The sequence below is a fragment of the Gopherus flavomarginatus genome, chromosome 5 (genome assembly GCF_025201925.1).
Source record: "Gopherus flavomarginatus isolate rGopFla2 chromosome 5, rGopFla2.mat.asm, whole genome shotgun sequence".
NCBI lineage: Eukaryota > Metazoa > Chordata > Testudines > Testudinidae > Gopherus > Gopherus flavomarginatus.
This window is the reverse complement of record NC_066621.1, coordinates 1329731-1343260: the sequence shown is the minus strand read 5'-3', so window position 1 is coordinate 1343260 and position 13530 is coordinate 1329731. Positions and strand designations below refer to the sequence as shown.

The following is a 13530-nucleotide window of genomic DNA, read 5'->3' as shown; positions in this document are numbered from 1 at the left end:
GGAGTGTGGGGGAGTTCGGCCCTGCACCCCTCTTCCTGGGACCCACAGTGACTTTTAGCCAGCCAGTAAAACAGAAGGTTTATTGGACAACAGGAACACAGGTTACAGCAGAGCTTGCAGGCACAGTCAGGACCCCTCCACCGAGTCCTTCTGGGCTTTCAGGGTGCTTGGATCCTAGCTAGGATACCCTGAATTCCGCCCACACAGCCCCAAGCCCAAACTCAAAACTGCTTCCCTCCTGCCACTCCCTTCCTTTTTCCCCCTTCCCGGACAAAGGTGTTGACCTTTCCCCTCCCTTACCTAGCTCAGGTTACAGGCCCTGGCATTGTCCATCCCCTAAAGTCCTCCCCTGCTCTCCCACTCCCCACACAGACAGTCCCTACTGCATCACATCTTTTCCCCCTTTGAGACTGAACTGAGCGGGGTTACTTTGCCCAGTGACCTGGGGAAGTTTAGGGCCCCCTCTCCGGGACAACGCATCCGCTGTTAGGTTGGCACTTTCCTTCACATGGACCATGTCCATGTTATAGTTTTGCAGGAGCAGGCTTCACCTCAGGAGCTTGGCGTTGGCTCCTTTTATCTGGTGCAGCCAGGTTAGGGGAGAGTGGTTGGTGTACACGGTGAAGTGTCGCCCAAAGAGATATGGCTCTAGCTTCTTAAGGGCCCACACATGGCCAGGCATTCCTTCTCGATGGCCGTGTAGCTTTGTTTCCGGGGTAGCAGCTTTTTACTCAGGTACACAATGGGGTGTCTTTCCCCCTTTTTATCCTCCTGCATTAACACCGCCCCCAGTCCCGTGTCTGAGGCATCGGTGAACACCATAAAGGGTTTGTCAAAATCTGGGTTTGCCAGAACTGGGCCGCTAACCAGCGCCTCCTTCAGCGCCCAGAAAGCCTCCTGGCACTGCTTAGTCCAGATCACCTTGTCTGGCTTCCCCTTTTTGCACAGTTCAGTGATGGGACCGGCTACGGCACTAAAGTGGGGCACGAACCTTTGATAGTACCCCGCCATTCCAATAAAGGCCTGGACCTGCTTTTTGGTTTGGGGAGCAGGCCAGTCTCTGATCACCTCCACCTTGGCTGGTTCCGGCTTCAGGCAGCCGCTCCCCACCCGATGGCCCAGGTAAGATACTTCAGCCATCCCCACCTTGCACTTCTCAGCCTTTACTGTTAACCCAGCCTTTCGGAGTCGGTTCAGGACTTGATTAACCTGGGACATGTGGTCCTTCCAGGTCTGGCAGAAGACGCAGATGTCGTCAATATATGCCACGGCAAAACTCTCCATCCCCCTCAGTAGCTGATCCACCAGGCGCTGGAAGGTGGCCGGTGCTTCCTTGAGGCCGAAGGGCAGGGTCAGAAACTCATAGAGCCCCAGAGGGGTGATAAAGGCCGATTTCAGCCTGGCATCTGCGTCCAGCGGCACTTGCCAGTAGCCTTTGGTAAGATCCATAGTGGTGAGGTACCGAGCACCTCCCAGCTTGTCTAGGAGCTCGTCAGGCCTGGGCATAGGGTAGGCATCAGATACGGTGATGGCATTGAGCTTTCGATAGTCCACACAGAACCGGATTGACCCATCCTTCTTGGGAACTAGCACCACTGGCGAGGCCCAAGGGCTGGAAGACGGCTGGATCACCCCCAAAGCCAGCATGTCCCTGACCTCTCTTTTAAGATCCTGGGCAGTTTTACCAGTGACCCGAAAAGGGGAACATCTTATAGGGGGATGTGACCCGGTCTCCACCCGGTGGACAGTCAAATTAGTGCGTCCAGGCTGGTTGGAAAACAGCTGTCGGTATAGATGCAGCACCCCTCTGATCTCAGCGTGCTGGCCCGGGGTCAGCTGATCAGAGAGGGGAATCGCCTTCAGGGGGGAACCAGCTTTTGTCCCAGGGAATAGATCTACTAAGGGGTCATCTCCCTGCCCCTCCCAATGTCCACACACGGCCAAGACCACATTCCCCCTGTCATAGTATGATTTTATTATGTTCACATGGTACACCCGACGGTGATGTGCCCAGTTTGACAGCTCCACCACATAGTTTACCTTATTCAGTTGCTTGATAACCTTGAAGGGCCCTTCCCAGGCGGCCTTGAGTTTGTTTCTCCTCACAGGGATGAGAACCATCACCTGATTTCCGGTGGCGAAGGCACGGGCCCGTGCCGTGCGGTTATACCAGACCTTCTGCCTCCTTTGGGCTCGGGCCAGATTTTCCCTGGCCAGGCCCATGAGCTGGGCCAGTTTTTTCCGGAAGGTCAGGACATACTTCACCACTGACTCTCCCTCGGGAGAGGCCTTCCCCTCCCATTCGTCCCTCATCAGGTCTAGGGGCCCCCTTACCCGCCTTCCATACAACAGTTCGAAAGGTGAAAACCTGGTAGATTTCTGGGGCACCTCCCTGTACGTGAACAGCAGGTGAGGTAAGTACTTGTCCCAGTCCTGCGGGTGCTGGTTCATAAATGTTTTTAGCATCATTTTCAGCGTCCCGTTGAACCTTTCTACCAGCCCGTTGGACTGGGGGGTGATACGCTGAGGCCCAGTTGTGCTGGACCCCACATTTCTGCCATAAGGACCGGAGCAGGGCCGACATGAAGTTGGACCCCTGGTCCGTTAAGACCTCCTTGGGGAACCCCACCCAGCTGAAAATTGTCAGCAGCGCATCTGCCACTGTGTCGGCTTCGATAGAGGACAAGGCCACTGCCTCGGGGTAGCGAGTGGCAAAATTCACCACCACCAGGATGTATTTCTTCCCTGACCGGATCATCTTGCTGAGGGGTCGCCCTATGTTCATGGCCACCTTCTGGAAAGGTTCTTCTAGGATGGGTAAAGGCCTTAAAGCCGCTTTCCCCTTGTTCCGGGCCTTCCCCACCCTCTGGCAGGGGTCACAGGATTGGCAGTACTGTCGGACATGGGTAAAGACCCCAGGCCAGTAAAAGTTCTGTAGCAGCCTCTGCCTGGTGCATCGGATTCCCTGGTGCCCTGCGAGAGGGATGTCATGGGCCAGGTACAGCAGCTTGTGACGAAACTTCTGGGGAACCACCAGCTGCCTTCTGATCCCCCATGACTTTACTTCCCCTGGGGGAGCCCATTCTCTGTACAGGAACCCCTTCTTCCACAGGAACCTCTCCTTGCAACCTCTCCTCATGGTCTGTACCGCACTAAGGTCAGCCCGGTCCCGGTGCTTCCGCAAGGAGGGATCTTTCTGCAACTCGGCCTGGAACTCAGCAGCTGGGACAGGGATGGGGACCGGCTCTCTCTTGCTGGCTGGGTCTGAGGCTGCAGCCTCTCTGCACCGTGCCCCTGGGCGTTCCCCGCTCCCTGGGTTAGGGTCCTGCACCTCGGGTCGAGTATCTTCCCCGTTGTCGGGGTGCAGTGCCCTTTGCCGACTCTGACTACGAGTTACGACCAGGGCACTCTGGGTGTTACTAGGCCAGTCCCTGAGGTCCCCTCCCATTAACACATCAGTGGGCAAATATCGGTGTACCCCCACATCCTTGGGGCCCTCCTTGGCCCCCCATTTCAGGTGTACCCTTGCCACGGGCACCTTGAATGGGGTCCCGCCCACGCCCATCAGGGTCAGGTAGGTGTCGGGCACCATCCGATCTGAGGCCACCACCTCGGGCCGGGCCAGCGTCACCTCTGCGCCCGTGTCCCAGTACCCAGTGACCTTCCTCCCATCTACCTCCAGGGAAACAATGCACTCCTTCCGGAGGGGCAGCCCCGCGCCCACCCGGTAAACCACAAACCCGGAGCCTGGAGCATCCACAGGTGGTAGGTTGCCAGCCTCCCTTTCCTGGGAATGTAGCCCCTCCTCCGATTGGGTTTTTACCCAGTCCACCCTCTGCGGGTTGGGTCTGCTTGGTCTGTCCCTGGGCTTGGGGCACTGGGCCCGTATGTGACCTCGTTGGCCACAGCGATAGCAGCCCATGTCTCGTGGGTCCCCTTGAGTGGGTCGGAGGGACCTGCCGCTGGATGTTCCCCTTTTGGGGGGGTTCTCCATAGGACCCCGCTGGGAGGTCCCATGATGACTCTCTCTCTGCGTTGAGGCAGGCTTGCTCCTTCGAGACTCCTCCCTGCCATCCCCTGCCCGACTGTCCACAAATTGGTCGGCCAGCTGGCCTGCGTGCTGTGGGTTCTCCGGCTTCTGGTCCATCAACCACAGCCTCAAGTCGGACGGGCACTGCTCGTACAGGTGCTCCAGTATGAATAGGTCAAGCAGGTCCTCTTTAGTTTGGGCCCCAGCTGTCCACTTGCGGGCATACCCCTGTGCCCCGTTGACCAGTTGTAGGTATGTGACCTCACGGGTTTTACGCTGGCTCCGGAACTTTTTCCGGTACATCTCAGGAGTCAGCCCAAACTCGCGGAGCAGGGCCTGTTTGAACAGTTCGTAGTCCCCTGCCTCCGCCCCTTTCAGTCGGCTGTACACCTCCACGGCTGTGGAGTCCAGTAAGGGGGTGAGAACTGCGATCCTGTCTGCAGGGTCAACCCTGTGCAGCTCGCAGGCATTCTCAAAGGCCCTCAGGAAGGTATCTATGTCCTCCCACTCCTTACGCCGGGGCAGCAAGTGCTTATCAAAGCTCTTTGTAGGCTTGGGTCCCCCCTCACTCACCGCAGCTGGGGCCCCACTGCTCGCCAGCCGGGCCAGCTCCAGCTCATGTTTACGTTGTTTCTCCTTCTCCTCCCGCTCATGTTTACGCTGTTTCGCCTTCTCCTCCAGCTTTTGCCTCTTTAACTCAAGCTTCTCCCTTTCATATTCCAGCCGCGTCCGCTCCACGGATGCCGAGCGTTGCCGAGAGGATCCCCTGCTGGGGGGTGGGCTTTGCCGGGAGGATCCCCTGCTGGCCGGGGGTGTCACGGTGCCCTCGGTATACACTGGGCTTCCCCCGCCCTTCCCCTAGGCCTAGGAAGCGGGGGTCTCGGGAAGCCCTCGTCCGCTGGCTGACCACTCCCAGCGGGGACAGACACTGGTGCCTGCGCTGCATCTGCCTGGCTGCTTCCCTCAGAGACAGGGCTCCGTTCATTCATGCGGTCTCCCTGCTCCAGCTGGGCAATCAGCTGGTCCTTGCTGAGCCTCCCTGGGTGCAGCCCCCTCTGCTTGCACAGCTCCACCAGGTCACACTTGCGCCGTTTGGCATACATCTTCCTGCTGACCACTCACAGGCCGGGGTGCTCGCCGCTCCCCACAGTTTCCAGGGGGACCCCTAGTGCACCAGCCCTTCTTGAGGTCACCACCTCTTTGCCAGGGTCGAGCTGCAGACTCCTCCGCCCCTGGGACCGCTTGCTGCAATCCCCTGGGGGACCCTGTTACAGCAAAGTCCTTCTCACTGGGCACACACTCCCAGGGGTTAATCACCCCTTCGTTTTACTGCTCCCCAGTCACTTACTGCAGGAAGTGCTGTTCACGGGGTGCAGTATCTCCCGCCGCTGCCACCAGTTGTCACGGAGTGTGGGGGAGTTCGGCCCTGCACCCCTCTTCCTGGGACCCACAGTGACTCTTAGCCAGCCAGTAAAACAGAAGGTTTATTGGACAACAGGAACACAGGTTACAGCAGAGCTTGCAGGCACAGTCAGGACCCCTCCACCGAGTCCTTCTGGGCTTCCAGGGTGCTTGGATCCTAGCTAGGATACCCTGAATTCCGCCCACACAGCCCCAAACTCAAAACTGCTTCCCTCCTGCCGCTCCCTTCCTTTTTCCCCCTTCCCGGGCAAAGGTGTTGACCTTTCCCCTCCCTTACCTAGCTCAGGTTACAGGCCCTGGCATTGTCCATCCCCTAAAGTCCTCCCCTGCTCTCCCACTCCCCACACAGACAGTCCCTACTTGGCTGTGGCCTTTTAAGAGTCCATCCCAGGCCCAGGCATTGCTTCTCTATGGCTGCATTGCCCTGCTCCCGGGTAGCAGCTTTCTGCTCAGGTACTGGATGGGGTGTTTCTCCTTTGCAATAGTGTGTGTTGACACCGCACTCAGCTCTGTGTCTGGCGTGTCAATGAACACCATAAAGGGCTTGTCAAAGTCAGGGTTTCCCAGCACTGGGCCTTTGACCAGAGCCTCCTTCAGCCTGCAGAGAGCCCTCTGGCAATGCCCGGTCCAGACCAGCTTGTCTGGCTCACCCTTCTTACATAGCTCAGTGATGGGAGCAGACACACAGATAAAGTGGGGCACAAACCTCCAGTAGTGCCCCCCCATCCCGATAAAAGCCTGGGCCTGTTTCTTAGTCTGGGGAGCAGGCCAATGTCTGATTGCCCCCACCTTGGCCGGCTCTGGCGTTAGGCAGCCGCCCCCCATCTTACGGCCCAGGTATGACACCTCAGCCATCCCCACCTGGCACTTGCCAGCTTTTACAGTCAGCCCTGCATCCTAGAGGTGATCAGCACCCTCTTCCCTGGGACACATGGTCCTCGCAGGTTTGGCTAACAACACAAATATCATCAATGTACGCTACTGTAAAGTTCTCCATCCCTCTCACTAACTGTGAAAGGGATTGTACTATTAGTAGCTGCAGTGTCTTTCTGTGGTCAGGCTCAATGTCTTGAGTGTAGGGTGGCTGTAGGGAGTTCCTGCTCCATACAGGTCAAAGGCAGGGTATGAGTGTGGGCATTAGGGCTGTATTGAGGCATCGCTCAAAGAGAGCAGAGTTAAGGTTGTGTTGGGCATTTACCATAACACTGTATTCCCTGAGATTCCAAAGTTCGAATGTTGCTGAGCTCAACGTTCCAGAAGGGCACGAGCTACCCATGGGCAACTTTAACTCTGCATTCACAACGGTTTTTGTCAGTGAATTTCCTAATTTTTTTGAACAGAAAGAAAATGTTGTTGGCAGGACCTAGTGCTCATTGAGGCAGCTGCAATTCTCATGTAGGTGGGCAGTTCAGACGCTCCTGTGGCCAAGTATTGTGAATAATACCCAGCTCTTATACAATGCTTTTTACCAGTAGCTCTCAAGGAGGAAAACATCATTATCCCCATTGTACAGATGGGGAAACTGAGATGGGAAGTGACTTGGCTGAAGTCATCCCACAGGCCAATGGCAGAGTCAGGAACAGACACCAGTTTTCTGAGTCCTGGTCCACTGCTCTCTCCACTAGGCCAGATGGTCACTATGTGATTCCTAACTGTCCCCCCTACCTCCTGCACACTGTTCTTGTCAAGGCTGATTCCCCACTCTGGCACTTTGAGTGCCAAAGGTGGGGGCTCACAAGGATTCTGAAAATTAATACTGGCCATTCCAGGCTGGTATTAAACTCCCAAGGTTACAGTTTATCTCTGACCTTGGATTGGTAGATGCTGCCACCACCACCCAAGTGCAGAACCCCTTTGAGAGCCCAGGAAGGTGCACTTAGGAATTCTTTCCTGTGGGGTACCCTCAAGCCCTTTCACGCCCCCTCTGGGGAAGAGCTGAGAAAAAAAAAGGAAATTAGATGTAGCCACCTGCTAATCAAACCCTAGGTATGATACCGAGGATTTTACATACCTGGCCCAAGCTTCTTACAGTATTACTGCTGCCCTGTCCACCTCTCCCCAGGAAAACAACCACAGACAAACAAAAGGGGGTCTTGTTTCAATTTTAAAAAGTTCTACCCTTCCCATTGCCTCTTTTGGCCAGGTGCCCACTCACTCATTTCCTTTTACCTATGAATAGCAATGAGACTTTTTAATGCTTTACAGGTAGAGCAATTAGAGAACAGCTACTAAGAGGAATTTTATAGCTACTGGCTGGCTGGGTGTCCATAAAAGAGAGCTACCACTCCCCTTCATTTATCACAGTTCTCATGGGATAATGGCCCTGCATTGCAATGTTTATAGTGTGTAGATGCTAACAGGGCTGGTGAGGGAAACCTCATCCATGATCTAGTTCCCAAAAGCATGATGGTTTTATTACGTTGGTGCTATGGTGCCTTTAAGTATGTGAGAGAAGACTGCTGTGTCTCTCTCCTTCCCTGCTGTGATAGGTTTGGTCACAGAGACCCCCTTGGGACTGTCACCTGATGTGCTGAGACTACCTCTGAGCCCATTTTCTCTGCTAGTTTGGGCCTTCAGAACCCTGCCTTGTCCAGCCAGACATGCAGGCCTGCTGCAACACACACCCAGGTCTGATCCACACCCCAAAGCTGCAGGCTTAACTGGAAACAGCTTAAGAAGTTCTCCTGTCTCCAGCACCCAGACACCCAGCTCCCAATGGGGTCCAAACCCCAAATAAATCCATTTTACCCTGTAAAGCTTATACAGGGTAAACTCAAAATTGTCCACCCTCTATAACACTGATAGAGAGAGATGCACAGCTGTTTGCTCCCCCAGGTATTAATCACTTACTCTGCGTTTACTAATAAACAAAAGTGATTTTTTTAAGTATAAAAAGTAGGATTTAAGTGATTCCAAGTAATAACAGACAGAACAAAGTAAGTTACTAAACAAAATAAAACAAAACATGCAAGTCTAAGCCTAATACATTACGAAACTGATTACAGATAAAATCTCACCCTCAGATGTTCCAGTAAGCTTCTTTCACAGACTGGACTACTTCCTAGTCTGGTCAGAATCCTTCCCCTGGTACAGTCCTTGTTAGCTCCAGCTCAGATGGTAACTAGGGAATGTCTCATGGCTGGAACCTCCTTTGTTCTGGTCCACCCCCTTATATAGCTTTAGCATAAGGCAGGAATCCCCACACCGCCTCCTAAATGGAAAAGCACCAGGTTTAAGATGGATTCCAGTACCAGGTGACATAGCCACATGTCCTGTGAGACCCTCAAGCTTTCACTCTTCCCTGCCTGACTCACTGGAAGGCTTGCAAGTAAACAGAGCCATTTACAACCAATTGTCCTAGTTGATGAGAGCCATCAAGATTCCAAACCACCATTAATGATTTAGTTGGGATGGGATGATTTAGTTGGGAATTGGTCCTCCCTTGAGCAGGGGGTTGGACTAGATGACCTCCTGAGGTCCCTTCCAGCCCTGATATTCTATGATTCTACGATTAATGGCCCACACTTTGCAGAATTACAAGAGGACCTCAGAGTTATATTTCATATTTCTAGTTTCAGATACAAGAATGATACATACATACAAATAGGAGGACCACACTCAGTAGATTATAAGCTTTGTAATGATATCTTACAAGAGATCTTTTGCATGAAGCATATTTCAACTACATTATATTCACACTCATGAGCATATTTCCATAAAGTCATATGGAGCACCACGTCACACCCACCACCCTGACATATAGCCCCCGCCCCTCCATATTTCCAGCTCCCCTCTCCAATCAGCCATTAGCATCTTACATTCCAGGGCTCAGCAAATCACAGGTAGAATCTGTGAACTTAAAGCCAGGTGGTTTTTGACTGGATCCCGGGAACCACTTGGTCAAATGGCCCCACATTTGGATCCCTGACCGTAGCCCATGCCGCCATGGGGCCTACCCAGTGCCCAGGCAATCTGAGCACTGGTGTGAAGTTTAGGCACCGAAAACGATCAAGCTTTAATTAGAGCTGGATGGCCACTAAATGACAGCCAAGGGTTCAGCTGTAACAGGCACCAACCCTGACGTATCGGAGCACCTCACAATCATCAGTGTGTTTATCCTCACGATGCCTCTGGGAGGCTGTGCAGGGCTAGAATCCCCACTGTACACGTGGGGAAACTGAGTCAGAGACAGTCCAAGTGACATGATGAAGGTCACACAGAGAATCTGTGGCAGAGCCAGGAACTGAACCCAGGAGTCCTGAGTCCCACTGCGACCCACTACCCCATCCAGCTTACCTCCCCCTGCGTCGGTTCCTGGGCTCACAGCATTTCTCTCCATGGTTTGCTCAGGTGCAGCGATGGGGGCTGCAGTCTGTCGGGGTGTGTGTGTGTGTGCGCAGCAACGGGGGCCCCAATCTCAGTGTACTTGAGTCGATGCCCCTGGCGGGCTGTGGGGCTGGGGCAGATGGTTACAGTACAAGAGCCTCTCTGTCCCCCTCAGAGAACCCCAATATCTCCCCAATCTGCCCCCTCAGAGACTCCCCATAGTATCCCTCAGAGACCGCAATATCCCCCTCAGAGATCCTCAATATTGGACCTCAGCTGACATCCAGAGACCCCAAATATCTTCCCAACATCCCCCCTCAGAGACCTCCAACATCCCCCAGAGACCCCAATATCTCCCCAACCTCCATCTTCAGACCCCCAACTTCCCCCCAGAGACTGCCCAACATCCCCTCTCAGAGACCCCAATACCTCCCTCAGAGACCCCCAATATCTTCCCAACCTCCCCCTCAGAGACTCCAACCTCCCCCAATATTCCCCTCAGAGACCCCCAACAGTCCCCCAATATCTCTCCAACATCACTGCTCAGAGATCCCCCAACAGACCTCTCAGAGCCCTCCAATATTCCCGAGACCCCCCCAATATCCCTCCTCAGAGAACCCTCAACAGCACCCCTCAATAGGCCCCTAAATATCCCTCTCCAGAGACCCCCGAACATCACTTCTCAGAGACCCCTCAATATCCCCCTCAGGAACCCCCAATATCCCCCCTCAGAGACCACCAATATCTCCCCAACATTCCTGCTCAGAGATCCTTTGACAGACCTCTCAGAGACCCCCCGATATCCCCCTCAGAGCCCCTCAATATTCCCCCAACATCCCTGTTCAGAAACCCCTCAACCCCCCCAAAGACTCCAAACATCCCCCTCAGAAACCCCCATATCCCCTCCACCGCCCCTCAGAGACCCCCAGCATGCCCCGACATGATTCCCTCAGAGACTCCCCATATCCCCCAACCCCTCGCTCAGAGACTCCCCAGAGAACCGCCCCAAACATCCCCCTCAGAAACCCCCATATCCCCTCCACCTCCCCCAGAGACCCCCAGCATGCCCCGACATGATTCCCTCAGAGACTCCCCATATCCCCCAACCCCTCGCTCAGAGACCCCCCAGAGAACCGCCCCAAACATCACCCCTCAGAAACCCCCATATCCCCTCCACCTCCCCCAGAGACCCCCAGCATGCCCCGACATGATTCCCTCAGAGACTCCCCATATCCCCCAACCCCTCGCTCAGAGACCCCCCAGAGAACCGCCCCAAACATCACCCCTCAGAAACCCCCATATCCCCTCCACCTCCCCCAGAGACCCCCAGCATGCCCCGACATGATTCCCTCAGAGACTCCCCATATCCCCCAACCCCTCGCTCAGAGCCTCCCAGTACAACCTCAGAGACCCCCTAAATGTCCCCCTCAGAGACTCCCCAGAGAACCGCCCCAAACATCCCCCTCAGAAACCCCCATATCCCCTCCACCGCCCCTCAGAGACCCCCAGCATGCCCCGACATGATTCCCTCAGAGACTCCCCATATCCCCCAACCCCTCGCTCAGAGCCTCCCCAGAGAACCGCCCCAAACATCCCCCTCAGGCCCCGCCCCGCCAGTGACCGTTACGGCCGTTACTCTCCCTCCCCCCCCGGGCTGGAGCCGCTTCCTTCCCGCCCTTCACAGCGGCGCTGCGGGGGGGGAGGGGAGTCATGGCACCAACGGGCTCTGCGGGGAAGGGGCCTGAGGGGGGGTGTCCGAGGCTCTCTGACCGGGATATTGGGGGGATATCAGGGGTCTCGGGGGATGTTGGGGAGATATTGGGGATATATTGGGGTCTCTGAAGGGAATATTGGGGGGCTCTGAGGGGGATGTTGAGGAGATATTGGGGGGCTCTGAAGGGGATGTTGGGGATCTGTGAGGGGGATGTTGAGAATATATTTGGGGTCTCTGAGGGGAGATATTGGGTATATATTGGGGTCTCTGAAGGGAATATTGGGGGGCTCTGAGGGGGATGTTGAGGAGATATTGGGGGGCTCTGAAGGGGATGTTGGGGATCTGTGAGGGGGATGTTGAGAATATATTTGGGGTCTCTGAGGGGAGATATTGGGTATATATTGGGGTCTCTGAAGGGAATATTGGGGGGCTCTGAGGGGGATGTTGAGGAGATATTGGGGGGCTCTGAAGCGGATGTTAGGGGTCTGTGAGGGGGATGTTGGGGAGATATTGGGAGTCTCGGGGATATTGGGGATATATTGGGGGGCTCTGAAGGGGATGTTGAGGAGATATTGGGGGGCTCTGAAGGGGATGTTGGGGATCTGTGAGGGGGATGTTGAGAATATATTTGGGGTCTTTGAGGGGAGATATTGGGTATATTTTGGGGTCTCTGAAGGGAATATTGGGGGGGCTCTGAGAGGGATGTTGAGGAGATATTGGGGGGCTCTGAAGGGGATGTTGGGGATCTGTAAGGGGGATGTTGAGAATATATTTGGGGTCTCTGAGGGGAGATATTGGGTATATATTGGGGTCTCTGAAGGGAATATTGGGGGGCTCTGAGGGGGATGTTGAGATATTGGGGGGCTCTGAAGGGGATGTTGGGGATTTGTGAGGGGGATGTTGAGGATATATTTGGGGTCTCTGAGGGGAGATATTGGGTATATATTGGGATCTCTGAAGGGAATATTGGGAGGCTCTGAGGGGAATGTTGCGAGGTCCCCGTGAGTATATTAGGCATGTCTTGAGTTGGATGTTGGGAGGTGGTCAGAGAGGAGGTTGTGTGATCCTTGGGGAGGGATATCATGGGGTTATCAGGGATGAAACTGGAAGGTCTCTTGGGGATATTTGGACGTCTGATGGGGGAAACTGGTGGGTTTCTTTGTGGGCTATTGGCTTATTGGGGCATTTCTGAGTGGGCATTGGGTTTCTCTGTGGGTATATTGCGGGATGTTTGAGGTCTCTGAGGGAGATATTGTGTATTTCTAACATAGCGTGGATTCTGTGAGGTTTAGTAAGGAGAGACTGAGGAGAAACTGGTAGGTGTCTCTGAGAGGAATATTGGGGGATCCCTGCTCAGGGATATTGGGGGATCTCTGAGGGCTTGTCTACATCAGAAAGTTGCAGCGATGGTGAGGGAGTTACAGCGCTGCAACTTAGGAGGTGTACACATCTGCAGGGCACCACCAGCGCTGCAACTCCCTGTTTGCAGCGCTGGCCGTACTCCCGTTTTGTCTCGGGTGTAGAGGATCCAGCGCTGGTGATCCAGCGCTGGTAATCAAATATAGACACTTACCAGCGCTTTTCTTGACCTCCGTGGAATAAGCAGGTATCCCAGCATACCTGAGGAAGCCTCTGGTAATCAAGCTGGTCTCCTTCCCCGGTTTGCTCTCGCGTTCCCCGAACCCCGAGCAAGCAGGTCTCCTTCCCTGAGGTTTGCTGGGTGGTTCTGGGAACGCGAGAGCAAACCGGGAAAGGAGACCAGCTTCGCCGCGGTTTGCTCTCGCGTTCCCCGAACCCCGAGCAAGCAGGTCTCCTTCCCTGAGGTTTGCTGGGTGGTTCCGGGAACGCGAGAGCAAACCGGGAAAGGAGACCAGCTTCGCCGCGGTTTGCTCTCACGTTCCCCGAACCCCGAGCAAGCAGGTCTCCTTCCCTGAGGTTTGCTGGGTGGTTCCGGGAACGCGAGAGCAAACCGGGAAAGGAGACCAGCTTCGCCGCGGTTTGCTCTCGCGTTCCCCGAACCCCGAGCAAGCAGGTCTCC

At 54.9% G+C, this 13530-nt stretch overlaps 1 long non-coding RNA gene across 1 annotated transcript; it reads right to left on the bottom strand.

Moving 5' to 3' along the window:
* Window positions 1-7571: 7571 nt before the first annotated feature.
* LOC127052935 (uncharacterized) lies at window positions 7572-10048 on the bottom strand. The gene is made up of 3 exons (XR_007774908.1): window positions 9749-10048; window positions 8470-8663; window positions 7572-7621 (listed from the first exon to the last, which is right to left on the bottom strand). It is a non-coding gene; the product is annotated as an uncharacterized LOC127052935 (long non-coding RNA).
* Window positions 10049-13530: the final 3482 nt, after the last annotated feature.